Raw genomic sequence first — 20,362 nt, forward strand, 5'->3', positions numbered from 1 at the left:
ACCCAGCGCTGGCAGCGTTGGTAAAGCCCCTCGCTGTGGGCTTTCCGGGGTCTGTGGCCTCGGGATATTGGGATGCAGCAGAACGTGACTCTGTCTCCAATCAAGTGAGCTGAGTAGGGACTTCGCTACAGAGTGGGTGCCTGGTGACTTTAGTTCCAAGTTCTGTTGGGCTCTATTGCAGGGGAAGTGAGATCACTTCCTGGGGTCCACTTACCCAAGCTTCCTCCTGACACATAGCTCCCCAGGGAACTTTCTGGGCTGCTGATCTCTCATTTCTCACTCCATGCCATGTCCACACACAGTGACACCAACTCAGCCGCCCTCATAGCCCTGGGGAGGCCTGGATGCAGCCAGTGCTGCAGCTCTGAAGATACAGCTGGGTTCAGACATGGCTCCCCCCACTCAACAGTGCTATCACCATGGAAAAGCCACGTGCCTCTCAGGGTCTCCCCAATCTCCCGTCAGCACAGTGGGGATCATTCTGGCCCCTGCTTCCTAGAGAAGCCATCCTGTCTCTAGACCTAGAAACACCTACTGCATCTGTCACCCCCATGGGCTGGCATCACAGGGAGCTCGTGCACAGACTTAGCAAAGGAATGACCCCACAGAGGGCTGGCGGAGCGCAGAGCAGATGCCACACAGGCCTGGGTCTGCCCTGAGGTCTGGAGAAAGTCACTTTCCTTATTGCTTGCTTCCCAGCTCCCAGTCGTGCGACTAAATTTAAATACAACTCTGACGTCGTCAGCTCTGGCAAACAACCTCCTAGGTCTTTCTGTCATGTTGACATACAGGCCCAGTGTCTGATCTCGGCCTCTGTGGTGGACTGCCCCACAATGGTTTCATACTTTTTGCCTTCAGTTCCCACGCACTTGTGTGATACCCACACCCTCCCCTGGAGGGTGGATGGACTTTGAGACCAGGTTCTGACATGCAGACTGACTTGTGAAAATGTGCGTGAGTTCCACTCCTTCCCAGCTCCAGTTTTCCTTCTCTCTGTCTCTGTCTCTCAGTGCCTCTCTCTCTGTCTTGTCTCTCTGTTTCTCTGTCTCCCCTGCTTCTCTGTGTTTCAGTCTGTCTGTCTCTTTTCCTGTATGTATGTGTGTATATATTTATGTGTATATGTGTGTATTTATGTGTGTGTTTTGTTCGGGCCCAGGGCAGGTCACTTCTGAAAATCCCTTGATGACATATTGATTATTTTGAATTCATGTTACTAAAGAAAAATTATCTTTGAAAATTGTGCAAGCACTTTGGTGGAATCTTCTCTAAGGACCAGCACTGCTAGGGAAGTGATGTTCCTGTGGCACTTTGATGTATCCTGTACCTTGTTCTGCCGGAGAGGAGCGTCCATTTGCTCTTCCCTCCAGGGGACCTCCTGGGGCCTCTGCCTGCTCACGTTGTCACCAGGGCTGGTTGTCACCGGGATAAAGACCTGCCAGTGTGATGGTGGCCAATACTATCTCTGCAGTCTGTCCATCTGCCTATGTGCTCACCTTACAGGTCGAGCATCTCTAGCACACACTGGCCACCTGCACTGCCTCTCGTTGGAACTGCCTGTGTGTGTTTTGTTTCTTTACAGAACACTGGGCTTCAAGAGTTTTTTGCACCACAGCGATGTGAAGCTTTTCTCCGACCTTGGGTCATGAGGAAAGCTTTTTCCAGGCTGTAGTTTTTCTTTCCAGCTGTCTTTCTTGGCCTTTGTTTTCTGCTTTAGTTTGGTTTTATTTTGCCACAAGAAGAGCTAAGCATCTCCCTTCTGACTCTGGTTTCACAATTAGAACAGCAGTGCCTACCACGAGATTATGCACAGAGTTACCAAAATGGCTTCATTTGGTACGTCTCATTTTTAATCCATCTGGATTTCCCTCTCAAAATACAAAAATGCTAATTCACGTGAAAACAAACAAACAAAAAATTCACCCGTCCCTACTTAAGATATGAGGGCAGCGAGAAAAAAAAGCCACCTTTTATATGATTTCATTGATAGGGAACATCCAGGATAGGTTAAGACAGAGAGAGAAAGGGGATTAGTGCTTCTCATTGGCTGGGGGAGGTAGGATGTGGGGTGCACTTTGTATACAAGCTTTTAGTTTGAGGAAGGCAATTGTCTAAACCAGTGGTGTTGGTCTCACAAAATTTTTAATGCACTTAATGCTCCTTAAAATTGCACAATTTAAAATGGGAAAAGGCTAAACTTTATTCTTGTAAACTTAAAACAAAAATAGAATATACTATAATAGAAAAGAAAAATATCTGACTCCATAGAAGATCTGTCCTTTTGGCTTTAACCCTGTGCCCTATTTTCTAGGCTTAATCTTACTAGCTCTGCACCTTTTGTAAAACAGTGTTGCCTTTAGCCTGAAATATACAGGAAAGCCTATTTTCAAGTCTTTGGTCTTTAAGGATATTAACACTTTTGCACTTAAATAAAGACAGCAAGTTGCAGAATAGAAAATAACTTTTGCTTTGTTAGAGGTTTTACAGAGGCCCTATGACCTGGTCTACGTTGACAGCTGCAGACCAAGATAATGGCAGAATAATATCTTGGAGAACCATCTTCCCCAAGTCAGACTTCAGGCTCCTTTTCTAGTAAATAGGGGAGGGGCTGTGGTTGGTTGTTGCAAACATCTTGGTGTCGGATTTCTTTGTCCTTTGAATCCTTTGCAGCTGTCCACGTGAATCAGATCACCGTGTTCCTGTAACACCTGCAACAAAACAAACTTTTTCTATTCTGCAACTTGTTATCTTTATAGGAGTGCAAAAGTTTTAATATCTTTAAAGGTCAGAGTTTTGAGAATAGGCTCTTCTGTTTATTTCAGCCTAAAGGCAACATTGTTTTACAAAAGTTGCAGAGCTAGCAAGACTAAGCCTAGAAAACACGGCAGAGGGTTAAAGGAAAAGGAAAAGATCCAATATGGAGTCAGATTTGTTCTTCTCTATTACAGTGCCTTTGGGTGAGAGCTAAGAGGATGATTTCTGGGTGGGTCCTCTACTGTCCCAGGCTGCAGTTCAGGCAGGGTCCCTGCCAGATTCACCATGAATTTGGACCTGATCTCCCGCAGAGAAAGTGACAATTATTGGATTAAAATTACCTGTCAAAATCCCTTCAATTGCCTGTAAACTATACCACAGCAGGGGATGTCTCATTGGCCAGTTAACTGCCAGTCTCCCCTGATGAAAGGGACCAGCGTCACGGCGGGATCCATGGTGGCCTGGACAGTGCACATTCCTACTTTTCTCTCCAGCCTTGGCTTCCTAAAATTGATGCTTTGAAAGCTCCCGTCCCTCTTCCCTCTGGCCTGGTGTGAATTAACAAGATACCTGCACCCACCTGGGCTGAGGCCAGGCCACGCACACAGCCCCATGCACACAGCCCACCATCTGCTGTCTAACCCTGGGCTCAAGTGCACCCTCTGAACTCCCCCACCCCAAAGGTCCACGTGCCCAGTGCCTCCGCCCTAGGGGTCCAGATCACCATCAGGACCATCAACCACCCAAGGCCCACAGGCCATTGGCTGGCAGCCTGGGATCACCCTGACCCATCGGGTCAGATGAGACACAGGGTGCGGGGATCAGGGTGCCAGGGCGGGAATTGGAACCTCTTTCAGCCCAGCCTGCCTCGCCCTGTAGCCTCAGACACTAACTATGAAGGTGCACACTAGGCTGGATCCCCCGCTGGTGGCAGTAGTCATCATTACTGGAGCTCAGATTTCCCCACCCCAACCACAGGGTGAGGGGTGAGGGAGTGAGCTTAGGGTAGGGGTGCACTCAGAGTGAAGGGGATCCCATGGTGAGGGGGTATAGGTTGAGGAGTGTGGGGCCTCTCAGATTGGAACTGACATGGCTGAGAGGTGAGGGGGATAGTTTCAGGATGTTGGGGGTCCTGTGGTGAGGCATGAGGGTGTAGGGGCCATAGGTTAGGACCAAGCAGGACGGAGTGTCAGGGCACAGACCTCGGTGTGAGGAGAAGAAGCCCTGTCTTTAAGGTCTGGTGGGAGACTGGGCCTGGCCAGGGGTGGGAGGGTAGTAACAGGGAGGGGAAGGTGAGCAGGGGAAGTGGGGCTGGTGGGGTGTGGCCTGGCCCAGGGCAGTCGTGGTTCTATTTCAGTGCCAGGACCCAGTCGGTGGCGGGGTGAAGGCTCTGAGGATGGAGACCCGGCGGGACGAGCAGGAGGGGCACCACCTGGCTCCTCCCGGCCCCAGTGGCCAGGTCTGGTAAAGCAGGAGACACACCCGAGCAGTTTGCGCTGCAGGAGGGAGGAGGAGGAGGGGCGCGCACGCGCAGACGGACAGACGCGCGGATGCCGGAACCCGCCCAGAACGCGTGGAAGCTGGCTGCAGCCGGTTGCTCCTGGACCAGCTCCTGGAAGAGGAACACGGCCTGGGGTCTGGGCCGCCGCTTGCCCTTGGTTTGGCTGCCGCTGCCGGGCAGTTAAGGGGGCGCTGGTGGGGGCGTGCTGCTCGAAGCCGGCGGGTGACGCCAGGGCTGTGCGACTGAGGAGGCCCACAGGGAGGGTTGCGGAGGTGAGGTCACGGCCGCGCGTCCCGTTAGGACCCTGAGGCGGGTCCCAGCCGCCGCTCTGGTTAGTGGTAACCCCGCTATTAGTAGTTCCTGAACCCCGCGTTTTTGCCGCCGCTTATACCCGGGTTTAGGAGAGCAGGTACTGCCCCGGGAGGTGGGAGGGCACCGGACGGCTCCGGAGCATCTCTGATTGGCCCTCAGACCATGACCTGCTCCCGGGAGGCGGGTGTGGTGCGGTCGCGGGGCCTCGGATGCAATGGGGGCTGCCCCATGAGAGCCCCTGGATTTGATCCCATCTTCCCCGCGGCCTGACCTTGGGGGCGGCCTCTAAATCCCCAGGTTCTTGTGACTCAGGTTACAGGTCAGGCTGCCCCTGGGAGGTGGGCGCAGTGTGATCAGTGTGCTGGGATGGCTGCAGCAACAGCGGGAAATGGTCTCAAACCCCGCGCTTTCACAGGGCAGCCCCAGTCCCGCCATCGCAGCCGCCGCCATTCCCTGACAGCACAGCACCTGCCTTCCAGGAGCAGGCTGGCCTGTAACCTGAGTTCCACGAATCTGGGGCAGCAGAGGCCAAACTCAGGCCATGCGCTGGGGAGTTTGAAGCCAATCCACGGGCTCCCATGGGCAGACCCCATAACCCGCCACTGCCTTCGACCACACCGTGCCCTCCTTCCAGAAGCAGGCTGACCTGCAGACCTTGCCTGGAGCAGCAGAAGCCGAGCCCTGGACAGGCCGTGGGAGAGAAGGGGGCAAGTCGACCAGCCTGCCAGGTCGCTGCCCATCTCCCTGCCGCTGCCCCAGGTTCGTGGATCACTTGTTTTCAAGTCAGTGGGTTCCTGAGAGGCAGGAGCGGTGCAGTCAGGAGGCGGGGTCTGCGGGGAGGGGTGCTTCCCCAAGGGGAGCAGGTGGACTTGCTCCCATCTCCCCCAGGGCCAGATCTGTGGACGGCCTCTGCTGCCCCAGTTTCACAGGACGCATGTCATGTCAGTCTGTCCCTGGGAGGAGTGCTCAGTGCCCTCGGGGCAGCCTCAGTGGCTGACAATGATTTTGGAAGTGGGCTCTAGCCCAGCATAACTAACTCTCCTTTCTTCTCTTGCTTCCTCAGTTGGTGGCTGTATAGGCTTTTTCATTATAGTTTATTGCTGGATGATGAACATAGGTTTCTCTGCTATACAGAAGAAATTTTATTTAAAATTTATTTTTATATATAGTGGCTAACATTTGTAAATCTCAAACTCCCAAATATATCCCTTGCCATCCCCTTTCCCTGGTAACCTTAAGATTGTTTACTAAGTCTGCAAGTCTGTTTCTGTTTTGTAGATGAGTTCACAGTGTCTTTTTCTCTCTTTTTTTAGATTGCACATATGAGTGATATCATTTGGTATTTTTCTGTTTCTGGCTGCTTTCACTTAGAATGACGATCTCTAGCTCCACCCATGTTGCTGCAAATGGTTTTATTTTGTCCTATCCATGGTAGAGTAATATTCCAGTCTATAAATATGCCACAACTTCTTTATCCAGTCATCTGTTGCTACATTTAGCTTGCCTCCATGTCTCGGCTATTGTATACAGTGATGCTATGAATACTGGGGTGAAGGTATCTTTTCACATTGGAGTTCTTTCCAGTTATATACCCAGATGTGGGATTTCTGGGTCATAGGGTAAGTATACTTTTAGTTTTTTGAGGGATTTCCATGCTTTCCATAATGACTACACCAAACTGGATTCCCACCAGCAGTGTAAGAGGGTACCCTTCCCTCTACAGCCTCTCTAGCATTTATCATTGATGAACTTCTGAGCAATGGCCATTCTGACTGGTGTGAGCTGATACCTCATTGTAGTTTTGATATGAATCTCTCTGTTTGTTAGTGATATCGAGCAATTTTTCATGTGCCTATTGGCCATTTGTGTCTTCATTGGAGAAATGCTTGTTTAGGTCTTCTGCGTATGTTTGGATTGAGTTGTTTGTTTTTTTGTTTTTAAGTTGTATGAGCTGTTTATATATTCTGAAAATTAAGGCTTTTTTGTTAGTCGTATCATTTGCAAATATTTTCTCCCATTCATAGGTTGTTGTTTCCTTTTGTTTTACTTATGGTTGCCTATGCTGTGAAGAAATTTATGAGTTTAATTACGTCCCTTTTGTTTTTTTTCTCTTATTTCCATTGCCTGGGTAGATTGCCCTAGGAGAACGTTGCTAAGATTTATGTCAGATAATGTTTTGCGTATGTTTTCTTTTAGGAGATTTATCATGTCTTGTCCATCTGCATCTTAAGCCTGTACTCTAGATCTGTGCTTCAGTTTTGAATTTTGAGCTTCTTAGAGAACACCTACTCTTAGCTCATATGTCAGATTCAACATGTCTAAAGCTGATTTCATAATCATTTTTCTTGCAGCATATCCATTTATTCAGTTGCATAATCATTCTTCAAGTCTTGAATACCCAAAGGCTTGGAATGGTCTTTGATTTATATTTCTCTCACCACCCTCCACATATTCTTGGCTTCTGGAACTGTATGATTTTGGTTTCAAATGTCTATTCTGATTGCTGATACTCTGATGAAGAGCGTTCATCCCTGATACAAGAATTTTTCCTTCTGCTGAATTCTTGGATATTCTCTCCCCCCCTTTCAGTCAACCTTCAGTTTTGACCCTCCAACATCTAGAGTCAAGTCAAAGACTTACCACAACCAGATCTCAGACAGGTAGGCTCGAACCTTCATCATTTTGGCCTTACCTTATGTGTTCCAATCATTATGTGACTTAGCCTCCTAGGGTAACCTGTGCCTTATTAAAAACCAGGAGTCACCAGCTTTTTCCTATCCAGTCCTCAGTTAAAACAGCTTAGAATTGCCCTGAGAACTAGTTGGAGCCCCATCCCCTTCATTGAGTCTTCCCTATTTACTCCAAATACTTCTAGCTCCTCTTTGTATTTCTGCACTGTTCATGATAGGTAGCCTGTAATCTAGGCTTTGAGTACTGACTTGGTACCATTGCTGGTTGGTTTCCAATGTGTCTCCTCACTTAGCTGGTAACTGGAGAAGACTCCCTTGTTCAGCCTCCTTTATACCCTCACCCTGCTTAGCATCGGGCAATAGCAGGCATCCAGGCAGTGCTAACCTACTTTATTTATTCGCAGGGGTGGTGGTGTGGAGTATAGCTAATAACTATTAATTCAGTGTTGCAATTAAAAAAGAAAGCCAAGAAAATCCATAAAACTTTATCTCCATGTTCAGTTTAGCGCTTTACCTCAACAGTTTTCTTAACTCTGTGTTTACATTCACATAGTGTTCAGTGCTCGTACAGTTCCCTGAGGCAAGCAGGTGAGTTGTCATTATGTTTGAATTTCACGTTACATTTCATATTGGATATATTTGTGCAATGACAAAACCTTATTTTATAAGTAAACAGCCAGAAGCCCAGAGAGACTAACAGCCTAACCCAGGGTCACCTGGTTAGTGTTTGGCACAGGTCAGGACCGCGGTTCACATCTTCCAGCTGCTCCTCTTCCAGTGCCTTTTCATTCCAGTGCTGGGAAATGTAGCCCCATCAGCCAAACGGCCAAGTCTCATTGCTGCCCCTTTACCTGCCAGTGATGGCAGTGCTACAAAACGTGGCAAAGGAAAGGTCAGAAATAGGAGTGATGAAAGACATGGAAGTGCTGGAAATGGATCCTCAGCCTCTTCCTCCCTATTTGAGCGCCTCACAAGTGTCCCACTCTGACACTGCTGTTCATTGATTATAACACAGTCTTTAAAATCAGACTGATCTTTTGTAGGACATGCTTTTATCCTGGTCCCTTTCCTGCTAGTAGTCACCGTCATGGGCAGAAAGTGCCTGACTGTGCTCTGTTTGTCACGTAGGTGGGAGGGGAAGTGGGAGAGGAAGCGGGTTGAACTGAAGCCGAGCTTTTTACAGCTCTGTTGTTCTAGAACCAGAGCAGTTCCACTCCTGCTTTCATCACCTCTCCACCTCTGAGTCCCAGCCACTCACTCCTGCCTGCTTCCCCACATGCCACGTCCTGGGGGAGGACAGTGTGGTTGGCAATGCCCCCTCCACCCTCCGCCTTCTGCCCTGGGAGGTGCAGGAGTCTGCTTCAACTTTTGAGCTGTTTTGGTAGTTGGGCTTTTCCAGCCTTTCTAGGCATCTGCTTTCCAGCTCTGGGAAATTGGAGATGTAACTTAACCATACAAGTTCTATACTAATGTATTCAGTGGCATTAATGTGATGTTGTCTTTAAGGTGTTCTGTGACTGGATAGGAGGTTTTTAACACAGGATGCTTCACATCCAATTCTAAAGGCCTACAGGATGCAGGTGTAATTCAAGTTCTTACATGGCTGTAAGGCAGACATGGACATTATTTTATAATATGACCATATGTTCATAGATTACGGTTAGTCCGCCGGCTCTGTATCTAATAAAAGTTTAAATTCCAAACGCTTGAAGAAAATTTGCAGACCATGTCTTTTTGCCTGTAACTAGTTGCAAAAACTGAAATCAAGACTCTACCACAAGCCAGTGTTTCCCAGTAGAGAAACCCTCTACTTTTACAACCTCTAAGTAATGCGGTGGTTCTTTGGGTGAGATGAGGGATGCCAGAGTATTTTATTGGGACACTAGAGTGGCATGACAATTATTCTGGGACTGGTTACAGTTGAATCTCTCTTCCTATATCCTGGACTGATTACAGAGTCAATGTTAGTGCGTTAACCAGCTTCTGAATGCAAGTGTAGCTAGGAAAACAACAGAGAAAATAGAAGGATATAAAGTAATGGAGAGACTTCAGAGCAGTACAAATGTTGACTTTGACACCACCAGCTGCTGACGTGAACTTGGCAGGAATTTGTGAGAAATGGTGGGTGTCACTGCAAGCAGGAGAGTCCTGCAGTTTTGGGGTGAACAGGCAAAGGGGAGAGCAGATATGGTGACCACTCGGGGGCTGATTATTTGTGTCCTGAATGTGAAAATGTCTGGTCTCCTTTTCAATTTTGCAGCCACAACTTCACGTGACTCAGGGCATTATTTCCACCAGAAAACCATAAAAACATAAACAACCTCTGTTTCCCAAAGTGTTTGTTCTCGATCTGAGCTGATTGTCCTGTGGTGGGAGGTAAGTGGGCGGTGGGTCCTATTACATCACTCCCTTTCACTAAAAGTCTACCTCGCTGCTTTTCACCCTACTGCTAGAGGTGCTGCCATTCTGTTACACCTAGACCTATAAGACAGGCTTAACTGAATCCTCACGTGAAGAGGGATAGTTATGTGCAGTTTTAAATAATTGCTTGGGTCATGTGGTCCTTTGTTCCCTCCATTGGAAATCACTATTTCAGAGCAAATAGTATGAATCTATATAAACTATATTGTTTGTAAGATGTCTTCAGAAGTTTTGCAGTAGGTTTAAATATTTGCTTGGTGATGGCCTCTTGATTGTTTGAAGGAGGCAACCCTCACTAGGGGCTTTGTTGGCTCCCTTAGAGTTCCCTTACTGGCAGTAGAGTGTTCGTAGGCAGAGTTAGAAAGTTAACTGGGCTGAGAAGCCGAATTTGCCCGCAGCTGGGAATTGGCAGAAGAGCCAGTTATGGAAGGAAGGCTTTAGGATAATCTGGTAGCAGAGTTGTGGGATCCAAGCCCTGGGAAACCTCAGCTTTTGTAGAGTATGTTCTGTAACAATAGGCTATTGGATAATTTTAACACTTGTTATGGGATGTAGAGTTGGGGAAAGACTTAAGAGTGAAAGAACCTTAAAAAAGAATCTCCAAATATTTTAAAGAAGACAGTACTCAGAATGAGAGCTTTTCTGGAAAAGACTAGTTCTTCACTTCACAGGGGAAGCAGGGAGAAGGTGTAACTGCACTTACGGTAACTTAAAAGGTAAACCTTACCCTCCCACTTAGCTGTTTCCTGGTGTAAGTTCATATTCCACATCTGTAGTTTTAGACATGATGTGCCATTTTCTGGTACTCCATTCTGCTTCTGAGTGAGAGACTGACGCAAAGTCACATAGCAATTGAAAAATTGCACAAAAGTCTTTATTGTCAAAAATGTAGATATGTGGCAGGGTGCTGCATTTGCAAATGACTTTCAGTACAGAGAACACTTAAAAGAATGCGGTGTTATTTCTTTTTTTATTCCTTTAAGCCTTTGAATAGAAGGTTTTCTTTGCAGAGTTTCTGGAGTACATCAGAACAAGCAGGAACTAAAAATAGCTTTAAGAAAACACCAGTATAGATGTTGCTTATAGTATGGTATCTGTCTTAAAGTTAACTCTTTAAAGCAGGAAGTTGTAACTCTCAATTTCTTAAGCAAATATAAACATTCTTGACTCTTAATGACATTCTTTGTGGGGTGAAGCCGCTTTTGCTTCCATTCTGAGCATTGAAAGGCCTTCTAGGATACTTCTACCAGTCCTCAATATTTTATTTTCCCTCTGTTGTGAACTTGTTATTAAACTTGAAGCAGATATAAATATCATTAACTTGCTACATATGTAAATATTTAGTGTTACATAGTCAGAAAGTTTGTGTACATCACACTTATCTACATAATTCCCCCCTTTCCAACTGTGTTCCTGATAAAAGAATGGTGGGAAATGGCATTATGGGGATATGTCTTACAGTACACAGTGTTTCCCCTGTTCCCTCTACCAGATCTGGATGTTCTTTCATCTTTCGGCTTCTAGAATTTCTAGCTCTTTTTCTTAAGACAGGTGTAACTCATCCCCCTGCTCACACAAACATGCGTACACACACACACACACACACACACACACAAACACAAACACACACACACAATCTGCCGTAGGGAGTAGCGTGCACCATCCCATTCTCCGACTCCAGCTCTGATCCCACCCACTGGAGGCAGTGTCTTGCACGAATTCATTTGTAAGTTCCTTTTTAAAACTCGAGAGGTCGGGAAATAGGACTGATATCCTCACCTAGTAGGCAGGCCCTCAAGGATAACTTCTATGGTTAATGCCAGGGTATCTTAATGTTTGAGTACCTGGGTTTCATGTTTTCCTGTACCACCTGTGTGACCAATGATTCCCACAGTTCTGTCTCCCGTTAGACTTTTTCTCTCCAACTCTGGACTCTTATAATATTCTGCTTATTTGGCATCTTCACTTGGAACTCTGATATCTTAAAACCAACATGTGTAAAAACTGAGCTCTTGGTCCTCCTACCCCCCAAACTGGTTCTTTATGCAGCCTCCCCCATTCAGTTAGTGGAAACTTAATCCTTCCAGCTGCTTGGGTCAAAAATCTTGGAGTTATTCTGACTTCCACTGACATACCACATGAATTCTGTCAATAGATCTGGTTTGACACTGCCTTTAAAACATATCCAGAGTCCAGCAACTTCTCACCATGGCTCCTGCTTCCACTGCTGCTTCCCTGCCCTGAGCCACTGTCTTCTCCTCCTGCATAGCCCTTCTCAGTAGCTTCCCACCTTTCATCTCTGACCGTTTGCACTATTCTCACCCAGCAGTCAAGTGAGCCTTGAAAACCTAAGTTAGATTGTGTCGTCCTTCTGCAGTGCCTCCCCATTTCACTCCGGGTAAAAGCCACAGTCCTTACAATGTCCTCCAAGGCCATACAGGATCTGCACTAACCCTTCTCCGCAGCTCCAGCCGTGCCCCCATTCTGGAACATGCGAGGTCACGCTGGCCTTGGTGATTGTTATTCCGTCCACCTGGGACTTCTCACCTCCTAGTCTTAGTTCTAACCTCAGTTCACAGTTTGCCCTGCTCTCGTATTTAATACAACATCACCCTCATCCTATACCCTCAACTCTCTTTACTTTGCCCTTTTTACTTCTTTCCATGGTTCCTCTTTCCTAACATGCCACCTCCTCTGCTGCTCTGTTGTGTGAATTGTCATCTCCACCCCCCACCCCAGCTAGACTCCAACCAAGCTCCGTGAGGACAGGACTTTTGTTTTGTTTATTGATCTATTCTAAGTGCCTAGAGTAGTCCTGGGTACATAGTAGGCCGTCAAAAATTATTTGCTGAATAAATTAAAAGGCTATTTTAAAAATGAATCATCCTTTCAGGAACAGGTGAGGAAAGGAAGCTTCATGAAGGAAAATGGTGCAGTAAATAATGATATTTGCCTGTTGTACTATGTGTGATATATGTATGTGTTTTAGTCTTAATTTGGTATCTCAGTTTCTTAATTTAATAGCTGTATTAAGGTGTAATTTACAGGCCATACAATTAACATATTATAATTGTACAAGTCAGCCATTTTAGCTATTTCTAGAGTTGTGCAACTGTGTCCTCAAAAAGTCCCCTTGTGTCCGTTCATATGCAGTTTGCCCTCCCCTCATTGGCACCCTGATTTTATTTGTTTTTGTTTTTTGGCAATCACATCTCAAAAGAATAATTTATACAGCAGTACTAATATAGCTTTGCACTTTTAGAAATGACACACTTAAATATGAAATCAGCGGTCATTGCTGAATGTAGGCAGCAGTATCAGACATCGGTGAGAAGAATGGACTTCAGTGTCAGACTGGCTGCAGTCTTACCCAGCTCCACCATTTACCAAGTTACCCAAATTATTTTCTGTCTCAAGCTCTATATCTGTTATATAGGTGTAATAATAGCAGCTTACAGAGTTGTGAGGATTAAGCAAACAGGGAAACAAAATTTAGAGTAGTGGCCAGCTTATGTTATTACCTAAGAAATAGCCTTGCAGGTAGAGAGCAAAATTCAAATCAGTTTCTAAAGTATGTGTAAAATATGATCCAGTTCCTGCCTGGTTTGTAAACACGTATGCCTACTGCAGAATGTAAAAGCAGGCTAATTTCCAACAGAAAAGATCATTTCTCAGCATTTCTTTCAAAGGTAGTTGCAAAATAATTTTTACTAAATTTTCTGTGCCCATCTCTGACAGAGCTTTGACAGCAGGGAGGTAATTATCTACATTTTTGTTAAAATGATGCTGACCATCAGTAAGTGTTCTGAATTATATTTTAGCCTTTCTGTTGGGAAATATTGTGAAACTTCTTCTAAATTAATGGGGGAGGGGCATTCATTGTAGCTCTTGTAGCCTGATAAGGCTTCACTAAATTATCTTTTTTTATTTTAATTAAAGTAATTAATTAATTTTTTGCAGGGGGTGGTAATTAGGTTTTTATTTATTTTATTTTTATAAGAAGTTCTGGGAATTGAACCCAGGCCCTTGTGCATGCTAAGAATATGATCTTTCACTTGAGCTATACCCCCCTAAATTATCTTTAATAAGGTCTTTTTCTCTGTTTTGTTATTTTCTTTTATGTACAGATGCACAAAGCAGGGTCATCAGAAGCCTCTCAATTCCAAAGATGATTATAGTGAAAAACATTGCACAGTGACAGTGAATCCTTGGAATATGAAGAAAGATTGTAAAGTCCTGAATGAATTAAGAAGGAATTGTTACATTAACTTACATGTAACCATGGCTCTCTTACCTTACTTTTTACTTTATAATGAAGATATTCCTCACCCGTCAAGGTTGCTTTGTTAGATATAGGGAATATCTAAAGCCTTTTCTGGAAGTTTTTTAAATAAATAAGAGCAGGTAATTTATCAGAAGTGTGAATGGTGTAATCTGCTCTGTCTAGTATGGTAGCCACCAGCCACATGTGGCTATAGTGAAATGAGATGTTCTATAAGTGGAAAATACATAATAGATTTTCAAGACTTCGTACAACAATAATAATCTAAAATATTTATTAAAAGTTTTCAAAGTGTTAATCACACTTTTGAAATGATAGTGTATTGGATATTTTGGGATAAATATAATTATTACTGGAATTATTTCACTTGTTCCTTTTTATTTTCTAAATGGGATTACTGGAAAATTGTGACTTGCACTATGTTTCTATTGACAGTGCTGGCTTCTAACTTATTGCAAATAATATGAAAAAAACTTTGATTGAATATTTTATAATTAAGTAGTTGATTTCCATCATATTATTTTCAGGTGTACAACACAGAGGCTCAACATCTTTATATATTATATTCCATTTAATGTCACCAGAAAATAATGGCTATATTTCCGTGTGCTGTATGATACAGCCCTGTAACCTGTCCATTTTATACATAGTACTTTTTACCTCTCAATCCCTTACCCCCTTCCTGCCTCCCTCTCCTCCTTCTCCCCATTGGTAACCACCAGTCTGTTCTGTGTACCTGTGAGTCTATTTCTGTTTTATTATAGTAATTAATTTGTTTTATTTTTTAGATATACATATAAGTTAATAAATAGAATATTTGTTTTTCTTTCTCTGACAAATTTAACTTAGCATAATACCCTGTAGGTCCATCCATGTTATTGCAAAAGACATTATTTAATTTTTTAATGGCTGAGCAGTATTCCATTGTGTGTGTGTGTTCATGTGTATATATGTGTGTGTATATGTGTGTATATATGTAAATATACATATATATATATAATATACCACAACTTCTTTATCCAGTCATCTGCCAGTGAACATTTGAGTTGTTTCAGTGTGTTAGCTATTGTAAATAGTGCTGCTGTGAACACTGGGGTGCATGTGTCTTTTTGAATTATATTTTTCTCCAGACATATACCCATGAATGGGATTGATGGATCACACGGAAGTATATTTTCAGTTTTTTAAGGAAACTCTATACTGTCCTCCATAGTGGCTGCAACATTAACATTCCCACCTACCAAGTAGGAGGGTTCCTTTTTCTCTTAAAAGGTCAAAAATTCCTACATTTATATACTTTCCTTACAGTTTAGGACACAATTTGGCAAAAGCCAGATAGAATTTAATTGGAGTAAATACAGTATTTTTTCAAATGTCCATGCATTATGGATAGATAAGTTATTGATGAGTTGGTTCCCTATTTTTGTAGATGTAGAAGTTTTTATAGCTTCACAGACATTTCAATCTTGCAGAAAGAAAAATGTCTTTGCATTTTGCTGAACATGTCCGGGTGGCTTTATCGAATTTGGTCCAGGCCTGCAGAGGTGAATACACATCCAAACCTGAACCATTTGAATGTCTGCAAGATTTTAAGAGTCTAGAATGTCAGATCTGGACTATAACTCTGGTGAATGACATCAGTGAGTGGACTCAAGAAAACTCCATTTGAGTGCAAAGCCTTTCATAAGCCAAAAAAGGCTTTGAAATTGTGGCAAAGCCAGAGACTTTTGTGCACCACATATGGCCACAAACCCATGGGGACAACCACAGGCCTTCGGGAGTGCCAAGGGAATTCCATGTGAGGAGTCCAGCACTCACAGGAATCCAACAAGTCCCTGCTAGCCAGAGCACCTTCATTGCTACTGTGGTATTTTGAGCAAATGTCTTTTCTTCAGGTTCAAATTGGTTTGTTGTTTTTTTTTTTTTATAAAAGAAAATCAAACAACTTCTTGTTCCCTTGGTGAAAGTAAAAGCCTAACATTTTCTGATTTCTTTTGACAGAGAAAACTTGAGCCTATGAATCTAAACTCATTTGTGATGGTCTGCAGCTGGGAGCAAGCAGATCAGTGTCAGTCGCTTTGCAGCCGTTGGCTGGGAGCCTGCATGTTCCCTGGAATGATATTTGAAACATATCACCCTAGCCGTGCCTTCGCTCTGGACTGGGAGGCGAGTCAGTCAGAATCTGCATTATGGAATGTATGTTTCAGAACCAAAGCTAGGAGATCTTTTTTAATAGCCAGAGAATGTAGTCATAAATATATCTATTAATGTATTTATGCAAGAACAATTTTAAGGTTTTTTTATTATAAAAATTTCCCCCAAAATTGAAAATGAAAGAACATTGGAATTAAAATCCAATGGAATTAAAAACAGTGGAATTAAAAATCATCTGTACCTTAGTTATACATAAAGAATCTTAAAATCCTTCTAAACATTTTTTTGTTCAAATGTAGATATTTTTCCCTTCCAAAAATGAAAATTATTATTTCACATTTTTTTCTTTTTCCTTTTATTATATATTCCATATCAATAAATATAATTCTTTTAAATCCCTTTTAATGGCTGTTTAACATTATATTGAACAGATATGTAAATAGTCCTAGGTTTAAGAAATTTAAAAATTTGTCATTACAATGCCCCTGCAAAGAATTTTTTCGTGTTTCTATTTTTAGTTACTAATTTGGACTAAAAGTTAACAAGTTTACTTTTCTTCATCTAAAACATTGGTTATTTTATGAATGAATTGTAAGGATTTTAAATAACTTTTCAGTAATTTCAACAAAGAAATTAACTTTAAGGCAAAAATGTATGATGGTTTGCAAATCTATTTTTATTATATCTTCACTTTTACCAGTGTCATATCTGTGTGTGTTTGCACAAGTGCTTTAACTACCAGCAATGTAAGAAAAATCTGTGTACTAAAAATGTGAAAATAGTTTCCTGGTTTTCAATCTCCCAATATAGGTTTTGGATGACAAGCTTGTATTTGCAAAAGTACACACCCTGTGGGAGGTGCTCTGTACATAAGCTGAGATACTGTACATAAAATTGCCTCTGAATCTCAATCATCTGAAAACCCTGTCCTCAGCCTTTGATACCTTCAGCTGTTTTATGAAAGTCCTCCAAGTGGATGAAAGTGTCAACAATCGGAACAAGAGTTTTTCATTGCCCTATTTGAGAAGAGCTGCGTGAACGACTTTTATATTCAGGATAGGGATACATTCATCAATCCAACCACCAGGAGCCGCACTGTAAGTCTAAACCGAGTTTAGCTGCTGTCTTGGGGGTGATTTAGAACCTGCTGTTGAATTATAAGTGATTTGGTTTTGTTGGTTTGGTTTGGTTTTTAAAAGCTGCCCATAAAAAGGAAAAAAGAGAAAGAAAAGAAATATGCCTACAGATTCCTGTTAGGATAGTAAACAGTGGCTGGTTATTTACCCTGTATAAACCACACGCTCTCTTAGAATCTATTTAGGTTTACTTCATCCTTTCTCAGATCAAGTATCAAGTAAGGGACAGTTTTAAAAAAAAATTCAGGATTAACAGGCTTGTGAGCTCCGGGATCTGCAAGGCAGCTTTCCCTTCCCATGGTGTAAGTCAAATGGCAGAAATGAAATAAAGCACTTCATGTATCCTCCGGTGTTAACAGGAAAAGGTGAGTCTTCTTGACCTTGTTTCTTCCTGGGTAAAATGAAGATAATATGTCAGGAGTCGACAAGCCCATTTAGGGCAGGAACCATGTTGTCTTGTTCACTGCTGAATCCCAGGCACCAGGAAGGCTGAGTTTAACAAGTGAGTGAATGAATGAACTGTAGTTCCCCCAGAGTTACCATGTGGGGCAGTGTGGATTAGCAGCTAAGAGCATAGACTCGAGAGGTGAGGGTACAGCTCAAGTGATGGGGCGCATGCTTAGCACGCATAAAGTCCTGGGTTCAGCCCCCAACACCTCCTCTAAAGTAGACAAATAACCCTAATTACCTCCCCACCCCCCACCAGAATTACCTTATTATCTCCCTGCCACCAAAAAAAAAAAAAAAAAAGGTAGAAGTGACCAAGAGCGTAGACTCAGGCTGGAACACTTGTGCTGGTTTCTCGCTCTCTACCTTGTAAAAGTCATTTAGCCTGTGTGTTTATCAAGTTCCTCATCAATAAAATGGGGATAATAATAGTACCCACCTCGTAGAGATGCTATGGGGATTATTGAATCTGCTTGAATTTTAGAACAGCCCTGGCTAATAGTAAGTACTATGCATCTGCCAGCTCTTTTCATAATTACTGACAGATGTTATTATCAACCAAAGAAGTATTAGTTCTTTGTAAGGGAAATGCATGTTAGACCATTTCATTTATCATTTTCTGTAATTCAGGCTTTTTCCCTCTGAAATACCATTTTCTGTCTGTGCACTAGTAAATCACAGGGCTTTCCAAATTTCATCTGTCTGAGTTCTTGTCATGATGACAATACTGCAGAATTTTGACATTTTTTAGGGACTCCATCTGAGATGACAGCAACCCCTCAAATTCAGAAGCACTTCTCTAACTGACAACATCTCGCATGAAATGAAGTTTGTAAAATGTAAGAGCTTCAGACGCTAAATGATGCCATAAATGCAAAGATGTTATATCTAAGCTCTTTAAATAAATCCTGTCATTGAAATAAAGGAAATACTATATTATAGCGCTCTATGACTTTGTTACCTTGCTATCCATTTATCTGACTCTCTAAGACAAAAGAAAGCAAAGACTGAGATTGATCATTACTACTGTGTGGTACACGTATTTGTGGATGAAGACCATACTGAAATGCACTGTCTAAGATGTTAAAATGGACACTAAACAGCTGCTTGATGCACATGCATGAACAGAACAGGGAGCTGGTTGCAGGGAGCAGACACTGAGCTTCCTGGATCAGAGACTCAGCATAGCAGTCCAGCCCAGCAGTCCACATGTTTTATATTTATATCCCAGCAAAATTAGCAGTGAGACTCTGAAATGAACTTTGGGGACACTTGCAAACAGCTGTCATGATTACTAATGTGGGAAACCAGGATTCTACAGTGTTTAGTTGGCATCTGCACACAACCATTTCTTTTCCACTAAAGCCTGTTGTAATTGCTGGTTCCACATCCAGGCTGAGGAATCATCTCATGTGGTGTTTGAGAGGGAGGTAAGTGGAGTCAGGACCCATGCTAAGGCTGGGTGGGTAATAATCTAGTTCTAGTACAGGAGAAAGGAAAGTAGGTCAGGTGGGAAGGAGAATGACTGGATTTAAATTTTGTTTCTTGAGTAAGCTAAATATATAACATCATGTCAAGTTTCTTTATTGTTTATATTCCATGTGCTGTCACCGAATAACTACTGAATTGTGGGGACAAAAAAGCCTGGGTTTTAGAATTGACCCTGCCCCTAAACAGCCAGACTCCAGGTTCCTCTGGGTGTCCAAGGAGGGGGCTGCTGCCTCCACTGAAGCAGTTTGGGCACTTGGGTGGCCTAGTTTTCTTTGCTGTGGAAGACTGGCCCGGTTGTAGGACATTAAGCATCTGCAAGGCCCTCACCAGGTACCCACGGTGGTCCCAGGACTGTAACATCCAAGTGTTCCTTTCCAGCCACGTATGCAAATGACCCTCAAGGGGTTAGTATTAATCCTCGGTGAGAATTATGAAAAATTATATGGTACCTCCATCCGTTCTGGCAAAGGAGGGCCCCTTATTTACAAATGACCACAAAGTGTTAGCACCACATTTTATTAGCAGAACATGTGAACACGTGGTGACAGTGACGCTCACCTGTTTGCTTCTGCTTCCCAGTGCAACTTCAGCCTCCATCAGAGGACCTCAGCTGCTCCAGCGAACAGGGCCTTCTGTACAGGGAATGTGCTCCTCCTCGAAGCATAGACAAGAAGCAGCCCTTAGATCTCATCAGGTGAGCTGTTGTGGAGAGCACTCCAGTGGGAAGGGCTCAGGGTTGCCCTCATGGCTTCTGAGTGTGACAGTCCTCCAAGAGTGTTACCAACCAGGAAGCTCACAGGAGCTCTGAGCTTTGTTGCCCCAAGTTTTTACTGGAGGCTTTATTACAAACACATGATTTATTGGGTCACTACTGACATGGCTACCCCAAACACTAACTGTAAGTCAAAGCCCTAACATTTGAGCCCCTACCTCTCCTGATGGTCAGTCACTTGTCACAAAGCTCAAAGCCCCACTCCTCTAATCACATGGTTGGTGTCTCTGGCTGGCCAGTCCCCATCCTGAGTCATCTCATGAACACAAGCCATCCAAGGGTCCACCATGAATAGTAAAGACACTCCTATCTTGGGAAATTTCAAGGCTTTAGGTGTTGCCGTCCAGGAACTGGGAACAAAGGCCTACCAAATTCTTCATTAAACAGGAGTAAATGTTAGGTTTC

General features: G+C 43.5%; 1 long non-coding RNA gene across 2 annotated transcripts in view; it reads left to right on the plus strand.

The window, feature by feature from the left end:
• Window positions 1–4,320: 4,320 nt before the first annotated feature.
• The window catches only part of LOC135320688 (uncharacterized), a 52,524-nt gene continuing 36,482 nt past the window's right edge, over window positions 4,321–20,362 (plus strand). The window contains exons 1-5 of one of the 2 annotated variants that reach the window (XR_010379949.1): window positions 4,321–4,524; window positions 13,803–14,079; window positions 15,959–16,153; window positions 16,922–17,208; window positions 19,765–19,879. This is a non-coding gene — a long non-coding RNA (uncharacterized LOC135320688). Of the gene's footprint in view, window positions 4,525–13,628; window positions 14,080–15,958; window positions 16,154–16,921; window positions 17,209–19,764; window positions 19,880–20,362 lie in introns of those variants that run through there. The other variant, XR_010379948.1, reaches the window with a different exon arrangement.

This window comes from Camelus dromedarius, unplaced genomic scaffold (genome assembly GCF_036321535.1).
Source record: "Camelus dromedarius isolate mCamDro1 unplaced genomic scaffold, mCamDro1.pat HAP1_SCAFFOLD_114, whole genome shotgun sequence".
Classification (NCBI taxonomy): domain Eukaryota; kingdom Metazoa; phylum Chordata; class Mammalia; order Artiodactyla; family Camelidae; genus Camelus; species Camelus dromedarius.